At 35.9% G+C, this 27,939-nt stretch overlaps 1 long non-coding RNA gene across 2 annotated transcripts in view; it reads left to right on the forward strand.

The window, feature by feature from the left end:
- LOC122241970 overlaps positions 1–27,939 on the forward strand; it is a 102,553-nt gene that overhangs the window by 5,510 nt on the left and 69,104 nt on the right. The window contains exons 3-4 of one of the 2 annotated variants that reach the window (XR_006222081.1): positions 13,082–13,236; positions 14,366–14,484. This is a non-coding gene — a long non-coding RNA (uncharacterized LOC122241970). The remainder of the gene's footprint in view (positions 1–13,081; positions 13,237–14,365; positions 14,485–27,939) is intronic. The other variant, XR_006222082.1, reaches the window with a different exon arrangement.

Consider the following 27,939-nt stretch of genomic DNA (forward strand, 5'->3'; position numbering starts at 1 on the left):
TGTTTTAAAGATGTTATTGTGTCATGTGATTTAAGTAGTTTTCAATAATGAATATTATTTGTCTTCAAAAGTGTATTACTTTTGAAGTGTATAACATTAACATGTTATATTTCAAAACATGTTAAAAATGGAGAGGTAAGCTCAACTTTCTGTGAGATTTTTAAAGTTTTGATTCCTGGTATATAAAAATAAAACATAAGTATTTCTATCACAGGGAAATTATTAAGAATCTCTTCTAGGATTGACATCTAATTGAAAAAAAAAAGTTCCATTGAAAAGTCAAATAAGTTCCATGTAAACACAAAAGAGTTACAGATATCACATAGGCTTAATATTTATGGCCCCTCAAGTTAGTCTGAGGGTGTGTGTTCAAAAACATTGCTTTATATAACATAGACAAATAATTCACTGTTTCTTTTTGATAAACTTCAGTCTGAAGTCTCTAGCCTAAGAAATTTATAATTGAAATTATTACATTGCATCAGAGTTAGGTACATGTACAACTGAATTCCAAAATGAACATTTTTTAATGTTCATCTTTTACTTCAAAAGGAAAGCCTCAAAAATTATTTGATACATGAAACTTCCTTCTGTTTAAATGAAGATCATTGGTCTGTCAAAATATATTCTCTTTAGACACTAAACCTTTGCTGTAAAAAAAAAAAAAAAATAGCAGTACGCATTTATTGAAAGCATACCACATGGTTGCTATTAGCTAAGTGCATTACATGTATAATCTCTTTTAATCCTCAAAATAACACTGTCCGGGGAGTGAGGTGGTCATTTTATAGATGAAGTGAGGCTTGCAGAAGCTATGTACTTCACACCACTGGCAGAAGGAGATTTGAAGCTGACTCATCCTGACTCCAAATTCTGAGCTCTTCATGCCCATCACAGACATCATGGTCTTTAATGTCTTTCCTGGTCCCACAGCTTGTGAAGTATTGAACAAAATATAAAAAACATGGCTATCTTACTACATAAAGGCATACCATCGCAGTTACAAGCTGTGAAGCAAGATTTTGCTTGGATTTAAAATTACTTACACTCTCTGTTCTCCAATTTCCACATCTGTAAGATTAGCATAATCATAATGCTAATTTCATAGATTTATTATGGGAATGAAGTAAAATCTATTCAACAGTGTATGGAAATTACTAAAAGGGAGCACTGGCAGATAATAAATATTCATAATATGTTAACAGTTAATATGATAACTACTATTATCAAATTCTCTTTGCTTCACGTATGTCATGATGCCCTACAAAGAATGGAAAGTTTTGTCAGACAGAAATCAGATTTTATGTTTTTTTCATCTCTTCTATAATGGCAAATGATTCTTGATACATAAAACTAAATATTTAGATTGTCTTTCATCACCCTCCAAGCCAACTAATTTGAAACAAGGGGGTGGGCATGAACATTTAGTATTGAAAAATATTTCATTCTATGAAAACCCGACCAAGGTCTAACATATTAACAAAAAGAAAGAAAAGGGAAAAAAACTAGAGAAAAGAAATAAAGCCTTGGAAGCTAGATATTTACATCACCTCTATGAGTGAAAATAATAATGCCTCCTTCACAGATTCACTGCCAACACCTTTTCCTTTATCCTGGGCGTACCAAGCTGTTTACCATATGGGTGTTATTTAGCCATTTCAGTTGCCCAAGACCGAACTGAATGGCACCCCCACACACACAAATGTCCACACATTTTGTAACTTGGAATATTGAATAATGGTTATTACTATTTCAGATGAAAGACAAATGCTTTACTTTTTCATTTAAATTCTAACATTTGCCAAAACACTTCTTAAGTTTCTCTCTTAAACAACTCATGATCACTGGTTTTCATTTTATCAGATATTTTTTTAGTTTTCAAGAAACTTAATATTTTCATCCATGTTTTTTTTTTTATTCTCTTAATGAATGGCTTGGTTTTTAAGTTAATAGTTCTGCTTGCATTGTTACTTGCACTATTGCAAAATATTGCTATAAATGACTAGCAGAGTGGTCTAAAGTATATTTCCTGAGGAATAACTTTTAAGTTGTTTTAATAATATATGATTACATTACTTATCTATACCTTCCTCTAGAAAAGAGCAACTATCTTAATATGGGCCCTCAGTATTTACTAAATAGAATTCTAAACTTCCAATAAGCTAAAAATAGTGGAGTGTAGAAAGGTAACAGGAATAAGGTAGTGGAAAAAATGTGGTTATTTCAAATGTACTAACTCCACCTTGAGAGGAGTCAGAATGGAACACTTTCTTAAAAACAAAAACCATTGATTCTTGAGATAGGACCACATAAAGCATATAACTCATATTCACTCTCAGTACCCAAAATTGTCGTTTTACATGTGTTGTACTTACCCATACTTTGTGTGACTATGCGGAGAGCACTCTGAACAAAAAGCAATGCCGATCCCTGCTTGATTTAGATTAAATCACTTCACCTTTTTGACTTTTAGTTGCATTCTGTAAAATAAGAGAAATGAACTAATGATCTCTGAGTTCCTTCAAGGCTTCAGGTTTCTACCCTCCTACTTTTTTTTTCTAACTTTCTATTTCTAATAGTCGGTAACTCACCATATTTTTGGTCATCTACTGGAAAGCTTAAATTTGGAGAAGGTTCTGGACTCCCTGTATCATTTGTCCATTGGGTCAGTTTCCGCCACTGACCCAAGAAACACCAGAGACTTTTACATATCAGCAGGCTTGGTAGTATGTCATTCTCCACCTATTCTCTCTTCTAAGCTAAATACAAATAAATAAAAATGTAACATCTATCTCAATGACAGCACATGAATTGCAGTCAGTGAAATACTGAATTTTAGATGTTAAAGGTTTTGATTCCAACATTCATCAAGGCTATGTTTTGACCCAGAAAAAAAAAAAGACTATTCATTTATTCAACCGTCTCATTTCTTCAAATACATATTCCATGAAGTCTTAAGAATAATTACTCTGGGGCGCCTGGGTGGCTCAGTCGGGTAAGCGGCCGACTTCGGCTCAGGTCATGATCTCGCGGCCCGTGAGTTCGAGCCCCGCGTCAGGCTCTGTGCTGACCGCTCAGAGTCTGGAGCCTGTTTTGGATTCTGTGTCTCCCTCTCTCTCTGATCCTCCCCCATTCATGCTCTGTCTTTCTCTGTCTCAAAAATAAATAAACGTTAAAAAAAAAATTAAAAAAAAAATAATTACTCAAAAACACAAAACTGACAAATTGTCCTCTTTATGTATTCTCTTTATATTTCTTAAATGGCTTTGGATAAAACTTCAGTTTCTAACATATCATAAGGAGGACTGATGACAAGACTCCATATCACTGCTTTTGCCATTCATTACCATCCTAGGTTTCCATCAGGCACAGAATTGATTCTGGCTCCTAAACCAGCAACTGCAGTTTCTTACTTTCATTTGATGCTTCAAGCTGCTGCCTCTTCACTATGTTAATTTATACTGATTCGTTGAGCAAGCTCTTTAGGAAGCCTTCTTTTGGCTTCCTTAATGCTGCAGGATGAGACTGGGGTCCCTTCTATGGCAAGTATCAAAGCATTAAACTTATTACAGTGTTTCGCAAACACCTCTTCTGGTAATTTATCTCCTCTAGATTCTGAGCTATAAGAGAGTAACATTCTGAGACTAAGAACTCTGTCTTACCCCTCATGCTTATACCCCTCATGCTTAGTACAATGCTTGACATATAGCAAACTGCTATTAAGGGTATTATGGACACATGAATCAGTAGTAGGCATATACAAAATAGGGAAAATTGCCAGTACATGATAGATATTTGATCAATCCGTGTAATAAATACCATTGATCTGTGCTGAATCTGTAATTAAGGCATTACAACAGTAAAAAAAAATAATAATAGTAGGCACCTATTTGTATTGCCAGATAATTTGACACTTAACTTGAAGAAACATTGTGACACATGGCGGATGTTTATCATCATCATGTAGAATGTTCCAGTTTCAAAGAGCATCACAAGTGATGCAACTTGAAAGTGGGAGTAAAGCTGCACATCCTTGAAGCCCCCTCCTGGGTTCTGTTGTCGGAAGGGGGTGGAACATGAGGAGAACCTGTATAGATAGCTGTGCACACTTGCCAGGGTAGCTGTGTTCAGCCACTCTCCAGTCCTGCCAAAGTGGAGGTGGTACGTGGAGCATGGTCTGCAAAACAGCAGATGAGGTTGTTTTGGTCCCCATGGAAACCGGATCTCCCATTGAGAAGTAAACATGTTTGATACTTTTGTAATCAGAACCCATCAAAAAGTGAAAAACAATCCATTTTTATTGTACTTGTATTGTCTTAAGAGAATAGACATTTTAAGATTCACTGAAGTATACAGACCTTATCAGGTGATGCCTACTTTAACCATTGACATAGGAGATTTAAAAAGCTCCTCACTTATTACCATGATTTAGCTCTCTATACAAGTCTGGAAAAGTATTTGTATTCTATCATTTTATTGGGAATTATATATGGTAAAATGACCAATATAGTCAAATGTGCATCTAAGTAAGTAATCGTTCATGCCAGATTTCCATCTACAGGCAAAGGCATCGCAGGATGACAAGATTTTTACAATAAAAATAATGCTAAATGTAATTTTAAAAAACAGAGTCCTTGTCATATCTATGTCCTGCCTCAATAGGAATTTTGTTATTTCTTACACATAGAAGTAATCCGATCCCACCTATACACACTAATTTTGAAAAAACTAAATGTTTGTGTCAATGATCATATATTTATGAATATGAGATATGAAACGAAAGCTTAGTTCATTAAACATTAGGATCTAAGTGACATTAAACATCTATGTATTCTAAATAATGGAACATTTTGCATAGCTTAGACAAAGAGTTAATATGATTTCCTCCCTCCCATTTTGATATGCACTTTTTAGGATTGGCCAGATAAAGCAAAATAATAATAATACAATTCCCATAAATATGAATCCACCCTTTCTATTATATTTACACATGAAAGCTATAAAATTACTGTGTCAAAACCTTCAACAGGTTTTTCTAATTCATCCCACTTGCCAATCTTATATAAAATTGTAATTTTTACATCATTTACAGAGATTGGATCCATGTGTTTCTAATATCTCATAAACATTAAGAACCCTTGTTGCTGTCTATTTATTAGGTTTGGGTAAATTTTTAAAGAGATGAATTCCAGTAATCTGTGCTGTTGTCATGGCTGATGATGATATTATAGAAAATTTTATAATATTCTTGTTAGAAATGTCAATAGCCTTTTGTATCATGTTCCAATAAAACACAAAGTTTCAAATTTATTGCTAATATCTTAACAAACTTTAAAAAAAAATGAGATTGAAAATGTAACCGTCTCGCAGATAAGCACTTTTCATGTGTACATGCTGTTCTGGAACAGTATTTCAACAGGGTCTATGAAACCTGAGACAAGGACAAAATCTCAGCTGCAGGGGTTTTTGACCTTGCTTAGTACTAGTATTAAAGGGGCCAGGGATAGGAATGATTTTTTTCCAGCCTATTTGCCTGAGTCTTTACAATTAGTTTCCTAATACATTACCCTGTTCTAGTACCTTACCACCAACGCAGGCTTCAGTCAATTACATGTTCCAAAACCCTTCTCTTACCTTACTCCCTGTCTTAGTCTATTCAGACTACTTTATAAAAAATTACCATAGGTTAAATGATTTGAAAGGAACAGATATTTATATCTCACAGTTCTGGAACCTGAGAAGTCCAAGCTTAGGGTGCCAGCAAGCAAATTCAGCATCTGATGAGAGCCCACTTTCTGGTTCCAGGACAGCTGTGAGTTCTCTGGGCTCTCTTTTATAAGGCAGTAATCTCACTCATGAGGATGCCACCCTCATGACCTAATCACCTCCCAAAGTTCCCACCTCCTAATACCATGACATTGTACATTAGGTTTCAACATATGAATTTTATGGTGAAGTAAGCATTTAGTCCAATCTGCTCTCTTACCTAACTTCTTTTTGCATCTTCAATGCATTTTAAGAAACTTTTTTTTTTTTTTTACTGGCAAAGGGCATAATGAAACTAATACACTAATTACACTGTCATAGAACACTAGTATAATAAGCCATCAATTCAATGACCTTTCCTGTTGAAGAATGTCGCCATACAATCGTGTCAAATAATAGTTTCTCAAACTGTACTGGAACATTTATGATGAGAAATTTCCTCCTTCCTCAGAAGTCCATTTTATCTTTAGATAGGGTTGACTTTTAGAAGGGTCTTTCTTCTCACTTCAACTTGTTAGTTCAAGTTTATTAGTAGCACACCCTAACCAATTTAGCTAACCAGCCAGTCTCATTCATTTAGCGTTAGCTCTGTGAAAAAACACAAGATAAACCTGTTTCTTCTCTTATTTCCCCTTTATGTATTAGAACATCAAATAGCTGCCTCTTTGTTTCACCTGTGATACATTGACTATCATATGGGTGTTTTCTACATTTGGAAAACAAAAGCAATTTCCAAACTGAGGTCAAAACTGAAAGTGTCTTCTCAACTGGCCCAAAACTCAATTGTTGTGAGTCTTAGGCCAATTCAGTTACACAGACTCCCTTATTTAAACAATTTAGGGGGTTGCTGTTTAACCATTTTATAGTCAATATCCTACTATCACTTATTGGATTGGCGAATGTCCAGTGGGGAGAGAAAATATTCACCAGTTATTCTAACAGGGGTAACTTAATATAATAAATTGTTACTAGGCCTGAGGCCGATATAGGAATAAAGGCAAATATGGAACACAAAGTCATCATGGAAGTAGCAATTACTTGAAGAAACTACCATCTGCTGGCTAGAGAAACAAGAGAGGCCAGTCAGTTCAACATAGAAGCTTTGATGAGGGCCTCTGATTCAGTGCCAGCTCTCAGCTCAAGAGAGAGACCTTGAGGGGCTGGAATTCAGACCTCTGAGGAGAGGGCACTAGCCCACTGGATTTTGATGTTTCTGGAGAGATGTAAAAGAGGCTGTTTCTAGAAGCATTGGAAAAACTGCAAAGTGGATTCAGCTGCGGCTACTGGAACGCGCTGCCACGGTAGGGTGAAGTAACGAAGATGGGAAGACACTGACAGCAACAGAAAGCCAATGGGAGCAAGGAGGAAACAGCCTGTTCGTTCTTTTTCTAGCCTTCCAACCTTCCTTCAGCATTCCACTCAAAGCGTTTAACAGGGAGCCAGCTGCCAAACCAGAAATGTGGTCTGCAGAGTCCCAGCCCAAGCATTACAAGGGTGGGCGTTAAAACTGAGAGACAATAGCTTAGTAACTGGCACACTTATTTTACTGTGTTTCCAATTATTTGTGTAGATAGCTGTCTCTTTGGCCTAAAATTTCCTCCTGTAAGGCAGGAAATATATTTGAATCCATTCCATTATCCTGCATAACATTTGATATACAGGTGCTGTTGAATGAATGCATGGTTAAGGTAGAATGGCCTTATATTTATCCATGTTAAATATGATTCTGGGGGTGCCTTGGTGGCTCAGTCGGTTAAGCATCCGAGTTCGGCTCAGGTCATGATCTCGCAGTTCGTGAGTTCGAGCCCCGCGTCAAGTGCTGTGCTGACAGCTCAGAGCCTGGAGCCTGCCTCAGATCCTGTGTCTCCCTCTCTCTCTGCCCCGCCCCTGTTCATGCTGTCTCCATCTCTCAAAAATAAATATGAAAACAAACAAACAAAATTATTCTGTTAGGTACATCAATTGTTGTAGTTTGCAGAATTATATTTTTTTCCTTCTCAAATAATATTGTGTCTGTTTGTTATCATTCCTAGCTTTGGGGCCATCTGTAGATTTGATATGCATTGCCTTTTATAATAAGTAACCAATGTGAAATATATTGTTAAACCATCTTTCTCTAGCTTTAGAGGGCATAAAGATCACCTAAAGAGCTAGTTAAACATAGATTCCTGGGCCCTGTCCCAGAGATTCTGATTGAACAGGCCATGAGTAGGACTTGAGAACGTGTGTTTCTAACTAGTTCAGAGGTATGAAGATACTTTCCACCCAAGGTCCACATTTTTGATTACAATTGTTTCAATGAAAGATCAGAACGTGGCAGTCTTTTAAAAAGCTTTACACTTTGTTTTGTTTAATGCTTATTTATTTTGAGAGAGAGAGAGAGAACGCACAGGGGAGGGGTAGAGAGAGAGAAGGAGAGAGAGAATCCCAAGCAGGCTCTACAGTCTCAGCACGGAACCCTGTCACAGGGCTCAGTCCCACAAACCATAAGATCATGACCTGAGCCAAAACCAAGATTTGGATGCTTAAGTGACTGAGCCACCCCTAAAACTGGTGCCCCTAAAACTGCTTTACACTTTAATTCAGTAAAACATTTACTGGACACATTGTATGTATAAATCATCCTGTTGAGAATTGCAAGAAATCCAGCAATAATTAAGGTATGTTTTCTCTTTTCAAGGAGTTTATAATTTAATAACTTAGTAGGACACCTAGGAAGATTAAATAAGGACTAAAATATTGTAAATAAAGTATTTGGGAATACAGAAAATAAAAAAAAAACCAGAAATAGTGATTTTTTGTTGAAAAGACTTTTTTGTTGAAAATACTGCAGTTGACATTGGTGATGAGCACCAGGTGTTGTATGTAAGTGTTGAATCACTAAACTGTACACCTGAAACTAATATTACACTGTGTTACTGAAATTTAAATAAAAATTTTAGAAGATATTGCAGATGACTTTGGGAGGTTGATTATGAATCATGTTTTACTCATTTTTTTTTGTTCTTAATGGATGGATGATGTGATGAGAATGTGACAAGAATATTCCACTACAGATCAGCATTATCTGACTTCAAATATTTCTTTTGTACTCTATCCCCATCACTTAAGTCATTTTGGAGCCTAACCTTAACCCAAAACCCTCTATTATATTTTTTATGACAGTATTTTTTTAAAAAAATCAAAATAGGACAAGACAAGTTGGAATAAGCTTCAGAAAGGGGAGCAAAGGAGAAAAGTGAAGGAGATAAAGATTTATCTCTTCATGACTCCAAATGCCAGATGTTATCACAAGAGCACTAGACATTTCCCTCCCTCTGTGTCTGTAGATAATGGCCTCATGGCCACAGACTGTTAAATGTAACCAGGTCTTATGTTCAGAAAGAGGGTCTACTGAAATGATGAGAATCAAGTAGGTCAAACCATTCCTCTGTAGTCAAGTACTGGGGGTGGGGGGGGGGTTGGGGTTTGCAGATACAGCTTAGATTCAACGCCATTGGCTCATATCTCTGGGTCCTATTTCCCTAGATTCAAATTTTGGATCCCTTAATTTTTAGTTGAGCTTTGGGTGAATGATTTAAATGCTCTATGTCTCAATTTCCTCACCTGTAAAATGGATATTAATGTGGTATCTTTTTCACAAGACTGTTTTAAGAACTCAAGGCATTGATTCAGGTAAAGCAGTAAAACGTATCTGGTGGATAATAAGCACTCAACACATTATAGTTGTTATATTATCCTATAGATGGATCAGTAACATCATCTTATACAGAGCACAGTTGGTCTCTACCAAAAGATGTTATTTTAAGGCCAACATGTATTATTTGAAATGTATTATTTGTATATTTTTGAAAATAAATGAAAAATTATAATAAAAAATTATTATGGTGTATTATTAAACCATTATGTTTAACCCCCTTGTTTTCCTTCCTCTTATGGAGAAAGGAGAAAGAAATACCTTTAAGAATCATTTATGTGGAAAGATATTTGGATAAATAGTATGACAAGTTATGAAAGTTTATAAAAATTTAAAAAAGATAGGGTTGCCTGGGTGGCTCATTCAATTAGGCATCCAAATTCAGCTCAGGTCATGATCTTGTCGTTTATGGGTTCGAGCCCCACATCGGGCTCTGTGCTGACAGCTCAGAGCCCGGATCCTGCCTCAGATTCTGTACCTCCCTCTCTCTCTGCACCCCCCTCCCCACTAACTCACTCTCTCTCTCTCAAAAGTAAATATTAGAAGAAAATTTAAAGAAAGATAAGTAATATAGTATGAGCACTGGTTTTATTTCAGTTTGAAATAATATGTAATATGCTAACCATTTGTACATTATAGGACAAGTATTCAAATTTTCATTACATACTTGTATTGTATCTTTAATCTTTTGTCCTTACTATTTGCTAAACTACTCATGAGCATTGAACAAGGACAATATAATAATTTATAATCCTTCCACCTGATAATTAATTGTGACAGAAAGAAACATGGTAATGATAGTGCCCACTACTGAGCAACACTGGATTTGGTCATTCTAAAGCATGGTGACAAATTATTAATCATCTGAATTCAATCCAGACCACTGTAGAGTCACTTAGACTCAACATTTTTCTTAAAAATGACTTTGCCTACTTAGTAACAATGTTGGCAAAAGTATCTCCTTGACTTCTTCACCAAAAAAGAATTATCTTCCAAATAATATCTGAGAACATACTGTTACAGACCGATGCTATATTCTCTCTCTCACTACATAATTTTGAAGGGTAACTTAAGATATTTAAAGTGTATGGGGGGCACCTGGGTGGCTCAGCTGGTTAAGTGTCCAGTGTCTGCTCAGGTCATGATCTCATGGTTCATGAGTTCAAGCCCCACATTGGGCTTTGTGTTGACACCTCAGAGCCTGGAGCCTACTTTGGATTCTGTGTCTCCCTCTTTCTTTGCCCTCCTCCACTTGCGCTCTCTCTCTCTCTCTCTCTCTCTCAAAAATAAACATTAAAAAATTTTTAAAAAGATATTTAAGTCTATGTGCGTATGTCTGCACATGCATATATACGTATTTCTCTGTCTTAATATACTGTTTCTTGTATATGTCCATATATGTGGAGACGTTCTCTATTCTTTTCATTAGTGGTAACTAACTGCAAAACTGCAGAAGTGTATTCTCAGATCTTATGGCAGAGGGAGGCGGATCCTGGGTGTAACATGATCCATCTCAGTCAGTAGTTCTCAAATTTGATTGCATATTGGAATCTCCTGGGAAATGGAGACACTCAGATTTTTTTTTTTTTTTTTGGTAAAAATCTTCCCAGGTTATTGTAAAGTACAGCCAAGTTCTCAGACCATTAGTTTAAAATCAGCAACTAGGGATTGCTTCTACTTTCTCATCCAATCCTTATTACCTAGATCCTGCCAATCTCTGAGTAAGATACTCTTTGAGTTTACTAATGTTGACAATTTTTTTTCTATTTTATCCTGTAACAATGTACATATTTGAGGAATGTCTACTTAATTCAAAGGAATTAATAATTGCTCATACCAACTACATATCAGGCACCATGCTAGCTACCAGTGGAAATACAAAAATGAAAAATTCAGTGTAGCATCTGCGATCAAGTTGCTAGAACTATGTGGAAAGAGACAAACACATACATAAAGAGGTTTTCATTTCAGAAAGGCTTTAATGTAGTTTTCTCAACACTGGCTACACATTTAAATCACCTGGAGAGTTTAAAAAACCTGCTGATGGCCAGCCACACCCTCAGAAATGCTGTTGTTAAATCTGGGCTGCATCAGAATTCTTTAATGTTCCTCAGGTGAGTGACTCTCCAGAATTCACAGCCGTAAAGCAAAGTGCTATTGCAATGAGGAAAAGAAAGTTTTTTGAGGAAGAGGTAGCATTTAATGAAAGCTATTCATCATGAGCTAGAATCTCTACATGAATCTACTTGTTTACTCATCACAGTGACCCTTGAAGTTGTTGTTACAATGATCTATTTTTTACAAGTGAATAAACTGAGTCACAGAAAAATTAATTCACTCTCCACGGCCAAGCAGGTGGGGGAGCTCAAGCTAGAACCCAGGGAGTCTGACTTTAAGGCTTCTTCTCCCACCTCTTATGCTCTTTTTCCTAATGGGAATTCAGGGAGTAAATGAATGAAAAGCACTATGGAGTAGTGTTTGCAGGCAAGGGCTCTGGAGGCAGTCTTGTGCCTGTTTGAATTCTGGCTCTGTCACTAACTAGCTGAGTCCCCTAACTTCTTTGTGCCTCGGTTTTCCCGTATGTACCTTTGGAATAATAAGAGCACTTTTTTCATGGCGTCGTTGTGAGGATGAAATGAGTTGTTACATAAATATTAGGAATCATAATTGCTGTTCTGAGGGAAAGAACAACTACTAGGGTAATGGAAATGCCTGGTTGTGGAACAGTGAGGAATTCAGTGTGCTAGAGGATGAGAAGCAGAGTGGCCTCTAGTCAGCATGCCTGTAATTCTAGGTTCACATCCATTGCCCTGCTGTAGTAATCAATAGTGCCTGCTTTTCTCTTACATGTGTCCCCGTTGGGACAATAAAGAGATCTACCATAGCTATAATATATCGGGGGTAACAGCCCAGGTGAGAGGGTTAGAGGTATAACTACTCAGAAGACTTTGAGTTGGGAAGTGCTATAGTCAGAAAAAAATAAGATCTGTGCTTTATAAAGATAACTCAGGCAACGGTGTGTTGTATGGATTGCAAATTATAAAACTTAACAGTTTCTAAATGCAAAGCAGTATAAACACGTGCCTTGAAAGGTACGGTGGGCATTGGACATAAATTAAGGGGAGAAGGGTTGAAAATGGGATGAACCCTAGCAAGACTGAATCTATCATCTTTAAAGTCAGGTATCAAGCCAGGAATTGTTTCATTATTAAGGCCACGTGTGACCTGAAACACTCAGAAAGATCAGGCCTCGGTAAGCTTGGCCAAATTGCCAGTGGTGTGTGGGTTGGGATTTTCCTCACCACAGGAAAGAGCAATTCAGGACAGACTAGAAAACGCAGTGTCCTGTCTGTCTTTGTGGCCCATAGCCTGGAATTGGGGACTAGGTGAGCAAGCTCAACTGTGCGATACTAAAGGAATAAAGAATTAAGAAAGAGGGGTCGTTGCTGTCAGCTCTTAGAACAAGTAACTGCCATTCATTTGAAAACACACGAGTGTGGCTCTTAGGAAATGCAGTTAAGTTTATCATTGTTTTCCTTACCTCGATTTTCAAGTCGATAAGATTTCTCAATCCAAGATCATTTTAAAAGAACATATCACTCTCATATAACATTCCAGGAACATGGCAAATAACAAGTGTGACTGTGAAGTGAACCTATGACTGGAAACTGAAGCCAGAATCTCTGCATTCCTTGCAAGTACCCATGGTTCCTTTAATTATACTCTGGGCTTGTAAACAGGAAAGTGTTTCACAGATGTAGAAAACCCAAGAGGTAAGCCAAAAAATATAATAAATATATGGTCTGGCAGAACCAAACTAGATTAAAGCAATATGATATACTAAGAGAGAGGAATATTTTGGAGAAATAGTAGCAACAATGGAATCATACTGAAAAAGCTACTTATTTGAAAAAGCTTAGTGACTGGGGGAGTGATCGTCAATTTTGATAAAATGCAAAGATGTAGAAAATAAAATGAGGGGAAAGGTCTACATTTAAAAAATCACAACTTTAAGTGAAAAATTAAGTCTCTTTGAGAGAGAGAGAGAGATTGTGAGAGAGGCATCCTAGAGTTCATTTCTTTTGTGGTGATAACTGAAAATATTTTATAATCCCTCTAATATGCTTCTATTAAATATCTCTTTCTTGTTTTACTGATTCATGTTTGTCTAAATTCTAAGGTTTTACAGATTCTTTAGCATTGTATTGCTTTTATTCAGATTTCCATCTATGTAACATTAAGTAAACTCTAATGCCAATATGAATTTCATATAATTTGGTAGTGAATCAGACCAACAACTTAAGAGGTAGTTTTCAGAGAAAGTCCAGTTGTGTTTAAAAACATCTGCAAAGTTGGGTGCCTGGGTGGTCAGCCGGTTGAATGGCCGACTTCAGCTCAGGTCATGATCTCACAGTTTGTGAGTTCGAGCCCCGCGTCGGGTTCTGTGCTGACAGCTCAGAGCCTGGAGCCTGCTTCGGAATCTGTGTTTCCCTCTCTCTGCCCCTCCCCGTCTCGCACTCTGTCTCTCTCTCAAAAATAAATAAACATTGGAAAAAAAAAAAGCCCTGCAAAGTACTTTTTTCCCCATAATATCTTAAAGACACACGTGAAGTTGACTGAGGCTGTCAGACATGAAGTATTTCAATCTCAATCAAAGCTATCATTCCACAAGAGTAAGAATTTGTTCCATTTATTAGCAATGAACATGTGGCTTATCACTTGACTCATTAGCACACTTATGTGAACACAGCGAGCTTGTAATTTCCCAGAATTCCTTTCACTTCTCACTTGCTCTGGCAGAAAGTCACTGTGGTGACATCTGTTTCTTGTAGAGCTATCAAGAACGATAAGCAGCTTCTTGTGTTGCATAACTCATGGATTTTTCCCCCTATTCTCCAACAGCTAATATGCTCCTTTTCTGCCATATGGAAAAGATAAATACCAGAACCTAAAATATCAGAGTAGAAGAGAAATAAGAATGAAACTCTTTGAACACTGACCATGGAGGAAATACTTATGAAGTATGTTCAAAGGTGTTTGACTTTTTTGTTATTGTTATTAAATTAGTGATCATATCAAAAGTACGTTAGCTAGCAAAAAATTTCCTTTATGTTACTCTATTCAAAAATTCAAATGGGCACAAAGTGTTAAAACCATACCTCGTTTCCAGTTATTTATTGCTATGTAACAAAACACCCCAAAATTTGTTGGCTTGAAATTACGTTTTATTATTAAGCTAAGGACTCTAGCTCAACTGAGCCCAGCGGAGCCTTCTCAGCTGCAGTCCCTCACACAGTCGCACAATAGCTAGCGATAGAATCATCTGTAGACTGGACTTGACTAGATAATCATGATGGCTCATTCATGGCTAGCAGTTGATGAAAGTTGTTGGCTGGGAGCTCAGCTGGAACTGTAAACATTAGCACTTAGACCCAACCCACCTCTCCATGTGATTTGGGTTTCTCATGCCTGGTAGATTGGTTTTAAGATGGAATATCCAAAGAGCAGTGTCCCATGATACTCAGACAATAAGAGACAAAATTTCCTATGACCCAAAATCAGAAGTCATGTGGTATCACTTCTGTCATATTCTTCGGTTCAAAAAGTAAGCCACAATGTGAGCTTAAATTTGAGAGGAAGAAACCACACAAGGGCCCAAATCGTAGGAGGCCTGTCTCATTGGGGGGCCCTTTGAAAATAAGTTACCAGACCTCAAATTAAAACTTTCTATGGAAATCCAGAGGGATACTACATGTGAAAAATACTTAAATTTAAAGAATTTAGAGATTCAGGACCCAATTTGATAGTCAACGTCTAATTTCATTCAGTGTCTCTAAGATTATTATACACAATAATCAATTACATTGAGTTTCATCTTCATGATCATATGTTAATAAAAATACGTTTGTAAATCAGTTTTCACATTATTCCCATTACTGCAATATTTGAATTTTAGGTAAAAATTTTTCTCTTTTTTATTAATGATCACTTCAAATAATGATGGCTAGCATTTATTAAGCAATCACAATGATCCAGAAATTGTCAATCCTAAACAAGTCTGTAAGATAAATAAAATTATTATTCCAACTTTGTAAACTTATCACTAGAGAAAGGATTCAGAGATTAAGAATTTGCTAAGAATCACATAGCTGGTGACTGGCAAAGCTACAACTTGACCCTAGGGAATATGAATCCAAAGTTCATACTCTTAAATATAAAAGTTGCTCACAAAGTCCTGTACTTAGACACAGTATCTCAGTTACTAGTAATAAGGTCATGTTACCCTGCAATGGAATTTAGAGCAGAATTTTAAGCAGTGTCAATTTCCTCCAGCCAAAAACCACCAGTAATATACCTATACTTGAAGAAGCTGAGTATGTTACACATTACACTGTTAAAGAACACGTAACATGGAAACATGAGGTGTCTCTGTAAGAGAGTTTTAGAAATAGCCTTAGTGTTTGGGCTTTGGTGGGGTGACTTTGAGGATGGCTTAAGGAAGTGGGGATTTGTTCTAGATTAGATGCTGTCAGAAAGCAGGAGCAAATCGATGATTGGGTAAGTCAAAAAAACCTATACATAAGAAGTGCAGATTAGAGTGATGATAAAGCTGTAATTGGCAAAGAAGTATCAGTCACTCAAGTTAGTCAGGAGAGAGAGACGCTTGGTATTTTGTGGTTTGCACAATGACCTCGTTTTTGTTGGCATTTAGACAAAATTATGAAATGGTCTTGTTTTTGTCTCAGTTTATCATGGTTTCAGAGTGAACTTGTCTCATGTTGGTGTACTGTGAGATTTGTTTATGTCCAAAAGGAGAACAACATGGCCCAGCTGTGCAGGCCAGATCAGCTTCTAAGAACACAGAGGACTTGCTATGAGTGTCAGACTGGTTCCTAGATGTCAGGGACTGCTTTTATTATTTCTTAGTAGGGTGACTTTTCTGCGCGAATATAGTGTGTCCTATTTGTTTGACATTATTATTTTACTTTAACACTTAGGGTGCTGAACCAACTATCTAAACAAAAATACTGTATATGTATATGAAACTTATAATCTTTAAGTGACATTACTATTACAAATATTTTATTAAAGATAATTTTACTTTTAACAATCAATATACAATATGCATCAGATTTTTAAATGTGGTATCATTATATTTTGGAGGAAAGCTTTCCTGCAAAAGAACAAATATCTGAATTTTTAATGAGATTAAGGAGATAACATTTAATGTATTGACACGCTGATTTTATATTAATTAGGCATATGTTTTAATATTTATATTAAGGTGTTACTTTCACATTAATTGCTTTTGGCATTATTTGCTATAACATTTACACTAAAAGAAAAGATCAGGGGTTTTGTACTCATATACTGAGAAGTCAACATGATACATAAGATTCATAGGAATTCTGTTTTTGGTTAATTGTTAGTAATATACTGGAACCAAATGAAGGCTTTTTATCCCACTTGGCCATCTTGGCTGACTGGGTTAAAAGCCATTAAACCTTAAGGCAGGGTTTAGAAAATCAGATGGGACACCATACAGCAGTTGCTAGAATTCAGTATTTGGGCTAAGGAGCATTACAAGGTACTTTGGTAGGAAAAAAAAAAAAAAAAAGAAAGAAAGAAAGAAAGAAAGAAAGAAAAGAAAGGAAAGGAAAGAAAAGAAAAGAAAGAAAAGAAAAGAAACCCATTTCTAGTTCCTAAAATATACTAAGTTTCATTTCTTGGACTATATCTTCCTTTTTATACTTCAAGATTCTGGCTCAGTTCTTAACTCCTTTGTTCGAAATAAATGCCCATTCTTAGAGAACCCTATGATCCTGTTCACAGCTCTATCTGTATTTTTGTCTGTCTCCTTTGCTAGACTATGGACACTTCAAGTATGAGGTCATTCATCTCCTTACCTCAGTGCCTAACACAACGTTTGCCATTTAATGGGTGCTCAAAAAAAAAAAAAAAAAAAAAAGCCTATTGAATGAATAAAGGAATGAACAAATGGATATTTTTATTCACAGTTCATTAATAAATTGGCTTAAAAATTTTTCTTTCTCATAATTAACAAAGTTGTTAAACTCTGATAAATGAAATTGAAACAATTCCATGAAACACTACAATAAACAGTTTACTTTAAAAATAAAGTGATATTCTAACTTATGTATGATCTCACCTACTAATCCTTGATGTGAAATTGCATCTTTTTTTTTTCTGCACCCAGAAAACAAGATAGATGTTTTCTAAAGACAGTTTTATTGTTTTGTTTTTGGAATTTGTTTTAGAGAATGCAAAACAGGTGTGGATCATCTGTTGTCATTTAAAGAAACTTATAAATACATTTTTGAGTGTATATTTTAGAAAACACATGCAAAGTGAACTTAATTTCCAATATAAATAAAACAAATATTGGTATTTATAAATACTACATTAAAAGTCTTTTAAATTAATATCATAACTTCAAAATAATAAACTCCAGTGGCTAGTGTGTTAAGAGAAGAACAAATAAAGTAAACTTGTTAATTCAAAAATATTTATAGTCAGATATACTCAGACTGTTATTCAGAACAAATACATAATATTTCTTTTGAAATCAGATTTTGCGAAAAAACTTTTGTTCTATAAATTAGTAGATGACAATTATGGAATTTACTTTGTTTTGTTGATTCTTCCCATTGCTAAATTTAAAATTGTCAAACAAAAAAGACCACCACCAACAGCAACAAATACTTCCAGGAATTCAAGTGGACCAATAAATAATAATTCCATAAAGTATAATACTAACTGGATTAATTTTTGCATCTCTTACAATCCCATGTGTAAAGAAGATCTTGTTGGTCCATAAATATTTTGAGAGAAATGTAAGAAGATATTCAAGAAGGAGTCATTTTTCTTTGTTAAAGAAGAAACTTAGAAATATTTTACTCATGGGGCACCTGGGTAGCTCAGTCAGTTAAGCATCTGACTTCAGCTCAGGTCATGATCTCACAGTTGATGAGTTTGAGCCCCACGTAGGGCTCTGTGCTGACAGCTTGGGTCTTGGAGACTGCTTCAGAATCTGTGTCTCCCTCTCTCTCTGCCCCTCTCCCACTCATGCTCTCTCTCGCTCAAGAATAAATAGGCATTAAAAAAAATTTTTTTAAATAAATATTTTACTCATACTTCCTGATAAGTGCATTGGAATTGTTTCCATCATTAATTAATTAATTAATTAAAAAAACAAATGTAGCCAACTCCATAAAATATAGTTTAACCTATAATTTAATTTAGAAGCAGAGGAAATAGTTCAACAATTTTCTAAGTCATTTAAAATGAATGTATATAATTAATAACTTAAAGACTTTAATAATTTAATAATTAGCAAAGTTAACAGCCAATTACATAAGTAGTACTAAAATGAAATTCAGAAGTTATATAATGAACCATACAAATTTTTAACACATAATTTAGATATTTTTATGGACCATATTTCTAAGGGGGAACAAAGTCCTAAAATAAAGATTATAAACATATATTCTTAACTTCGTTCATGTTTTTCAACTGTTTAGCATCTCAGAAAAACAGGTACTATAATAAATTCCTTTTTTATTATAATATATGTGAGAAACATGGCAAGTCATTTGCAAATATATTATGCCATTATAAAAGGGAAATACTTCACTGCTAATAGAGATCTCACAGAATAGCCACAGCACACTCAAACCTTGACAGTTGGAAATAATTTTTCTTAGATGAAAGGTCATCATTTTATCAGAAATTCCCATTGCTAAGCGCATGAATATTTGAAGATTTTTATCCTATTTGTAAGAAATACTCTATAGTAGAACACAGTTCATAGCCAAATTTTAAGGGTAATTTACCAAATACTTGTAGTTGAGCATTTTTGGTCTAAGTTATGTTGCTGGTGATTATTTGAAGGATTAGAATGATTGTAACTGGACTCTAAGCCTGCAACATTAACAACTCACCTTTATTAAAGTACTTTCCATATGGAAAATAGATATGTTATGATAACAACTTACATTTAGAGAGGTTAAGTAATTTGCACAAGGTCACAGGACTAGTAAGTTGTAGAATCAAGATTTAAATCCAGGCAGACTGTCTTTTGTACACACACTGAATCTCTACACTGTACTGTCCCCCTATAGAGCATTGGGTAGTTCTCCTTTTGTAGATAAGAGAGCCAAGGACCACTGGGTTAAAATAACTTGTACAAAGCCATATAGTAAATCTTTGTCAAGGCAGAACAAAGCCCACATAGTTTACTTCAAGTCCCCAAATTTTCCACTATGACAAACGGTTCCCCACCTCTGGAAGCTCTAGTTTCTCTCAGCATCATAGATTTCCACTTCTCTTGTCCTATTCACCTCATTCTAAGTCCTGTGCCTTTTTCCAAGGGCCAACCTCCTTGTTTAATCCATGGCCAGCCTCATACAACATTCTAGATCCACCTGGACTTTGGTTAAGGCCATTTGACCAAAGTGAAAAGGCCCTGGACTAGGCCAGCTAGGCAAGAAAGTTGCATTTTTAGACTGCCAAAGGGATCTGATGAGAGACAGTAAGGAGAATGAGAAATCTCAGAAACATACAGTATAGGAGTGGGAGGAATAAATCTGCAAAATAGAGAATCCTTGGAAAAAGAGGAATTTTCTGGTTCTGAATATTTGAAGAGTGATGCACTAACTACCTTCTCATTGCCCTTCTGGTTTCATTCTCCACTTATATTCACCCTGTGTCCTGGATGCTTACCTGTATACATCGCACCAACAGGTTCTCTTTCCTCTGGCAGTAAAAGTCACCAGAAGGAAGAAGGAGTGTGAGGTCAGGTATTTGTTCCCTAGTTCCCTTCTTGCAGGGTCATTTGGCGTGGCTATGAAATTCTTCCAAAGATTCCCTCCAATCAAGCTATTTGCTCTTAGGCTATCCTCCCTGAGTTCCAGGAACTAACTTTTCTCCCTCTCCCTTCAAAACTAGCAGTGATGATGGTTCTGTTGCACTGTTACTCCCCTTGTATTATATGCTCTAAGCAGTTTCTCCAGTCCCTGGACTGATACAGGAGGTCTGAAAGATGGGTGAGAATTAATAAAATCTCAATGGCAGCAAGTAGAGAATACAGAGAGATGTATTTCAATGAAATATTAAGAAGGATTCTCTGAAGAATATCAATGTGTTGTGCAGTCTGAGAAAACACTCATCTTCATCATTTGAAGATAAAAATCAGGCAATGAGACCATTCAATACAGTTAAAAATTCTGAGGGAAGGCCCCGAACTCCCAAGAAATCAAGTCAGAAGTCAATTTGTGCTTGTTGAAAGTATACTAAGTGCCGTAGAAAGCATTGCCATTTAAAAGCTACTCATTAAAAAAAAAAACAGTTTTACTCTGGTTAGACCCAGTCTTTGTATATTATTTTTTAAAAGAAGGGTCAAATATAAAAGAAAACTAAATAATATATATTTATATTTGTACTTATTATATACTAAGAATTTTGCTAAATATTCTTTTAACCTCAGTTTTAATTTATATAGAGCATTAGTCAACCTGTTTGGGTATAAAGTTCTAAGTTTTGAGAAATATATATAGTCATGTTACCACCACTAAAATTAAGGTATAGAATATTTCCATCACACCAGAAAATTTCTTTGTGCCCATTTGTAATCAATTCCCTCCCCCAAACCATAGACCTAGACCCTGGCAAGCAGTGACCTGACTTTTGTACTTAATTGGTTTTTATTTTTCTAGAATTTCATGCATATGTAACTTTTCTGCAACATATGTAGCCTTTCTGTATGAATTCTTTGCTTTAATGCAACAGTTTTGATTGTCTTCCATATCAGTGCATTTATCAATAGCTTGTTCCTTTCACTGACAAGAACTACTATAGTATGATTTCTCTATTTACCTGTCGATTCACTTTTGGGTTATTTCCAGTTTTAAATGATTACGAATAAAGCACTTATTGGGGTAAGGTTTTTGTGTTAAGCTATATTTTCATTTCTCTTGGATAAATACATAAAATGAGATCATCGGGTCATATGGTAAGCGTATATTAGGAACTTTTCAAACTGTTTTTCCTGTGCTAAGTGGTTGTAAGTATTATTTAATCCTTAGAATCCTAAATCTTTATTATCTCTTTCAAATCTTAGAGAAGACTTGTGATTTCCTTCCATTTTATGGATAAGAAAACCGAAGTTAAAGAGATTAAGTGATTTGTGCAGGGCTGTGTGTATAATAAGCTGTAAGCTCAGGATTAGAACCCAGACACTGTAGCTCATGCATAGAAAACATGACCACAGTGAGTAGCTTTTTATAAGACAAATATTGTAGTATGCATTGATTATGCACCAATCCTTGAAAATTTAAGAGTTAAAATAAAAGCAACAAAAATATATGCCCTCAGGGATATTACACAAAATCTTCATACTCAGTTCAGAGTTAGATGCCAAACTGCTTGACTAAAAGTATAACATCTTAGAAGTACAGAGAAAAATATAGATTTAAAATCTAGCCGCAGATGATGACCTAGCCTGGAAGTAGGAATAGTACTTAGAACTCAGACTCTCTAGTTCTAAAATGTTTTTATTTTTTATTTATTTTTGAGAGATATAGAGAACAGGGGAAGCAGAGAGAGAGGGAGAGAGAATCCCAAGCAGGCTCTGCGCTGGCAGCAAAAGGGATGTAGAATGTGGGGGGCAAACTCGCAAACTGTGAGATCATGACAAATCAAGAGTCAGACATTTAACTGACTGAGCCACCCAGGTGCCCCAGACTCCCTAGCTCTAAACCCAAGCTCTGCTATTTTCTAGGAAGGCAAACTTAGGTTATATAATCTCTCAAGTCCATACTTTCTTCATTTATAAAACAGGGATAGGCATTTTTATTTGGATTAAATGAATTAACATGATGCGGCATTTAGAACAGTGTCTGGCACATAGTAAGAGCTCAATAAATGTTAGATATTAACATTATCAGGGACATATTGTCAATTCCAGTCCAATTCCCAAGTTGGCCTCTTGCCTGAAATTCATTTAAGTTCAGTAAGATCTCTATCTGTGAATGTGTTTATTTATTTTCTTTCTTGTTCCAGCAGAGTTTAAGATTGCATCTGTCAATATTAGTGAGCTGAAGCTTACCTAAAGATAACAAATGATGACATTTGGATTTTCTTCAACTTGGGAGTTTTAAGATTCAGCCTCATACCAGTAGAATAATCAATAGGTACTTCATACATAATAATATAGTGAGTAAAATATCCCATCTATATTTATCAACTTTTATGCCTATGTAAAATTACTAAGTCCCCTACAAGAGCACTCCATTTCTTTAGTTCTGGTTTACAAAATAAGAACATAAGGCATTGACAGTTAGGGTATGTCAATAGCAAGCTTAGTGTTAAAGACAGAAATGGAATTAAATACTGATAAGATGTCTATCTCCTTTTCACATGCCAAACCAAACTGACCTCACACACACACACACACACACACACACATATAAATATATATACATTATATATGTATATATATGAGTATATGTTTATCTCTGTATATAATACATATACATAAAATAACATACTTTCATTAATAAAAAGAGTTCTGCATTTGAATTAATTTTCCAACCTTAGAGTTTTGGAATCATTATAATTTTCAATACGTTATAAAACAACTATAGTGAACTTTCTTACCTTTCTGTTGTTATTAATATAGTATGAGAGATAGAAAGAAAAAATATGAAACCTCTAAATTTACTCCAGAAAGATAAAATTAAAGAGCAAAATTCACAAGTTGAAAATTTTATATTCTCTCAATACTTAACAATATATCTTTTAGAAATCATTTTTGTCAATTTGAGACAATTTTTGGTAGTTATCCAGAGTATTTATGTAGTGTAAGATAAATCCATTTTGTCAAGGCATGCACACACAAAAACCCTAAAATATTTAAAAGAAGAATTCAATAAGCCACTTGAATGAAACCATTACAAATGTGAATTATGCATGTGAAATAGGCTCAGATTATTTTCAGTGAATTTCCCATCATTTGGATTCACCTGAAGTTTGAGCCTATAAGGTCTTGAAGGAAACTTAGCTTGGAGTGAAATTTAGTAAGGCAGAACTAAGCAGGCGAAGCCAAGTGATGAGAGCTGTCACTAGATCTGCCGTGGGATAAAATTGGCAGGTTTTGCTTGGCTATGGCCACAGGTGGAACGTAATTTTGATGGCTTCATCTACAATTCTCTTGAGCATTTTTTTCCACATCATGGAAATCTGCTTCAACTCAGTTTGACAGATGGATATCCGGTTTGTTGAAATGTGGGAGCCCCACTTTCAGGAATGAAAGAGACATGGCCATCAGTCTTCCTGGAAACAGAAAAACAAAGTCAGTAAGTTATGACACAAGGATATCTGTTGCTTGGTTTCCTCTTCCTATCCCCAGGCATGCACTGTGCAAACCATAATATATGCATTGCCCCTGCAGGTAATCCCATTCAACTAGTTAGGTTTAAGAAGAATGGAAGAATCAGATGAGTTGTAGAAATAAATTCTAGATTTACCGAATTGCATTTTACATTATTCTATACAACATGTACAGTGTGACTTTGTTCTGCATGTTCATTGTCAATGAAAGAAAATAGGGGCTTTGTTCTATTCCCCAGGATCAACTGAAAGAGTTGATGTTCATGAAGATATTAGTTGAAGATTACTTTTGAGATTATGTGATGTTGCTATTCGGAATTTCAATTTTATTCAGAATTTTAATTTTATTCAGGATTTGAAAATGGGAATGTTCAATCATGAATATCACATGTACTAGTTCTCCTTTCCTAGTGCTCCTATCTTTGTAAATTGTGTTATCACTTCATACATTTGGAAATGCAGGACCTAAAAAGGCTGATTGGAGAGATAAAATGGCATCTTAGATAAGATTGTCTTTCAAGAAATTTCATTTTTAAAACAAATTGGCTGGGGCACCTGGTTGGCTCAGTTGGTTAAGCACCCAACTCTTGATCTTGGTAGGTCATGATCTCACAGTTTGTGAGATCGAGCCCTGCACCAGGCTCTGTGCTGACAGTATGGAGCCTGCATAGGATTCACTCTCTCCCTCTCTCTCTGCCCCTCCCCTGCTCATGAACACACACACACACACACACACACACACACACACACACACACTCAAAATAAACAAATACATTTAAAAAAGAAACAAAACAAATTGACTGTATTTTTTGATTGACAATCTATACAAATATGTATATGTTCAAGATTTCTTAGGTTTTTGTCTTGCTTTGTTTTGTTTTGTCACCTGTATGACCATATATGATCCCACAGGAAAGAACAAACAAAACCCAAACAAACAAAACCTCTGTGCTCAGTTTTTACTGAAGGATTGATAGTGCCCTGATAGTAACGTGCTCCCCACTTGAAACATTCTTGCTACCACATATCCCCAAGGTTTGATCCTTCTTTTGATTTCTTCTCAGAAGTTACTTGATTAGAGATTTTCTTGCCACACCCACTTTAACTGCCTCATTTTCTATCTACCTCTCTGCTTTGTTTTTCTTCATAACATTTATTTGTGTATTGTTTGTCTCCCCTTCTGGCATATAAGCAGCATCAGAGGAGATACTTAGTCTGTTTTTCTTGTTGTATACAAGTACCTCCAACTGTGCCTGACAGATAGTATTGGTTCAATAAATATTTGTTGAATTAATAAAGATGGATTGGCCCCAGGGAAAACAAATGAATAAATCTGGTACCATCCCAAACTTCCTTGTATACACACCTTCCCTTGTAATTTCTCTGTTCTTATTTTCTCTTATCCCAGTTTCAATCAAATCAAGAAGGGTTCTAACATCTGTCCTGGTTTTAGATTTGTCCTGTGACATCTCTGTCTGTATCCAGGCCAGGCTTGAATCCATCTGCTGTATATCTATTGCAGGACATAGCTTTTGGGAAGAGATGGCGGTTTTAATCCATGCTTTTTTCTTGGCCTCAGAATTCACCCTGAAAAAATCTCCAGAGGAGATTCCATCAGATTCCTGATAGTTTTTGAATTTGAGAAAAAAAAAATAGCTTTGTCCAAGTTTTGAATAGTTTTGTACTTTCATTTCTTCATCATTCTTGTACTTGGACACTTGTCGAAGGTGACATGGCTCAGATAAAGTTCCTCTTCCTCCTTCCCACAAAGATTGCCTCTCTTTCCATGGATGTAAAAAAAAAAACCCAGATTTTCCAGTACTTTTGAATTTTGTTTTATTTGGTATTTAAAGATATTTTCAAATATGAAACTTAAATTCATGTCGAGCTTGCTGAATTCCTAAGTCAATCCCTGTTACTCCGGCATTTTTCTATCAGTGATTATGACTCCATATTAAAAATGGCCCTGCCTACACTTATCAGAGTATAAGTGTCAAGTTGCTTCCTTAGGCTTTCAACAAAAACTTACTTATCTAGCTCCCAACTACCTGGCTGTTAATGGCCAGATCAGAAAAGCCTCTCTGTTTCAGATGGCGCTGAAAGAAAACATGGGGGAGTAACTTGATTGAGAGACACAATAGACATCTGTTGATAAAGCCACTGGAAGTACTGTCCCAAATGTGAGTGTGTTTGCAGTTCAATCTTTTCTATCCTCCATGGTAGACAACAAAAGTATCCTCAAGGAACTGGAGAGGATTTTTCTTGTCAAGAGAAAATTACATGGACTTGAATCCATCAGGCACATTTTAATATTGAGAAAGTTGTATCTTGTCTTAGAAATAAAAGGGTAGAGTTTCAGTGGTAGGCCAGAACTGGAAACACATATGCACATGTTTTCTTAGTATCCTAAAAGTGTTCTGTAGGGTAAAATTGAACACATTGAAATTCTGTTTTTCTTTAAAAATATATACTTTAGCAACCTAGTTTTGTTTGGTTCTCAGAATAATTCTACCATTAAATCTATTACTGTTAAGTAAAACTTTCTTTTGCTGAACTATGTGTACCTAAACTCCATATTATTAATTTAATTTGCTGTGGACAACTTCACCCAGTAGATTTTGTTGCTATATATAGATATATTTTTTCCAGTTACCTATTCTATAAGCCCAGGAATCTTTGCTTTTTTCTCACTTAAGACATAAGTCAAATCCACATCTATTTAGGTAAATTTAAATGCTCAGGTTTGATCAATAAAAGAAAGCTTACTTCACATTGGTAGTATTTAAATATATTGTGAGGATGGGGGTAGAGAAGCATTCATTTTTTTTCATAACTCTTCCACAAACAAATGCCTATGAAATCAAGGGCCTCTCTAATCAAACACACTTATATTTCACTTTAGAAAGAAGCACAATCTCCCAGTAACCAGAGAGCAGCAAAATTTGCTCTAAAAACAACTAGAATTCATGTGGATCTGACCCTTTTGAGTTCCTAACCCTTACCTTCTGCTATACCAGGAAACCTGCAGGTAGGATGATAGGCCCCATGTAGACTTTAATAAGCATTGTAAATACTGTTTTATTTCATTTCATTTCATTTCGTTTCATTTCATTTTGTTTTATTTTATCTTATTTTTTTTAGAGAGGGAGAGAGAAAGCATGCAGGGAAGAGGGGCACAGGGAGAGAGACAGACAGAGACAGAGAGACAGACAGAGAGAGAATCTTAAGTAGGCTCCACGCTGAGCATGAGCCTAAAGTGGAGCTTGGTCACAAGACCATGAGTTCATGACCTCTACTGAAATCAAGAGTCCAATGCTCAACCTGACTGAGCCACCCAGGCATCCTGCATATTAAATACTTTTAAAAGAACATCTACCAATTCCTTTTATTGCCTACCTTACTTTCAAAGAAGAATTAGAGGTCCCCAACAATTTTTTTTATTTTTATTTTTATTTTATTTTTATTTTTTTTAACGTTTATTTTTTTTAATTTTTTTTTTAACGTTTATTTATTTTTGAGACAGAGAGAGACAGAGCATGAACGGGGGAGGGGCAGAGAGAGAGGGAGACACAGAATCTGAAACAGGCTCCAGGCTCTGAGCGGTCAGCACAGAGCCTGACGCGGGGCTCGAACCCATGGACCGCAAGATCATGACCTGAGCCAAAGTCGGCCGCTTAACCGACTGAGCCACCCAGGCGCCCCAACGTTTATTTATTTTTGAGACAGAGAGAGACAGAGCATGACGGGGGCGGGGCAGAGAGAGAGGAAGACACAGAATGGGAAGCAGGCTCCAGGCTCTGAGCCATCAGCCCAGAGCCCGACACGGGGCTCGAACTCACGGACCGCGAAATCGTGACCTGAGCTGAAGTCGGATGCTTAACCGACTGAGCCACCCAGGCACCCCAAATTTTTTTTTTTAATTAGAGGAAATTAGAAGAAAGAAAAAAATGAGGGCAGAAAAAAGTGAAACCAGAGATGAGGTTAGTATGTGAAATATGCGCAGTAGGATTTGGGGAATTTGATCTAGATGAACCACAATTTTGCCTCTTAAATCTCTCTAGAAGCCG

The sequence above is a fragment of the Panthera tigris genome, chromosome C2 (genome assembly GCF_018350195.1).
Source record: "Panthera tigris isolate Pti1 chromosome C2, P.tigris_Pti1_mat1.1, whole genome shotgun sequence".
Classification (NCBI taxonomy): domain Eukaryota; kingdom Metazoa; phylum Chordata; class Mammalia; order Carnivora; family Felidae; genus Panthera; species Panthera tigris.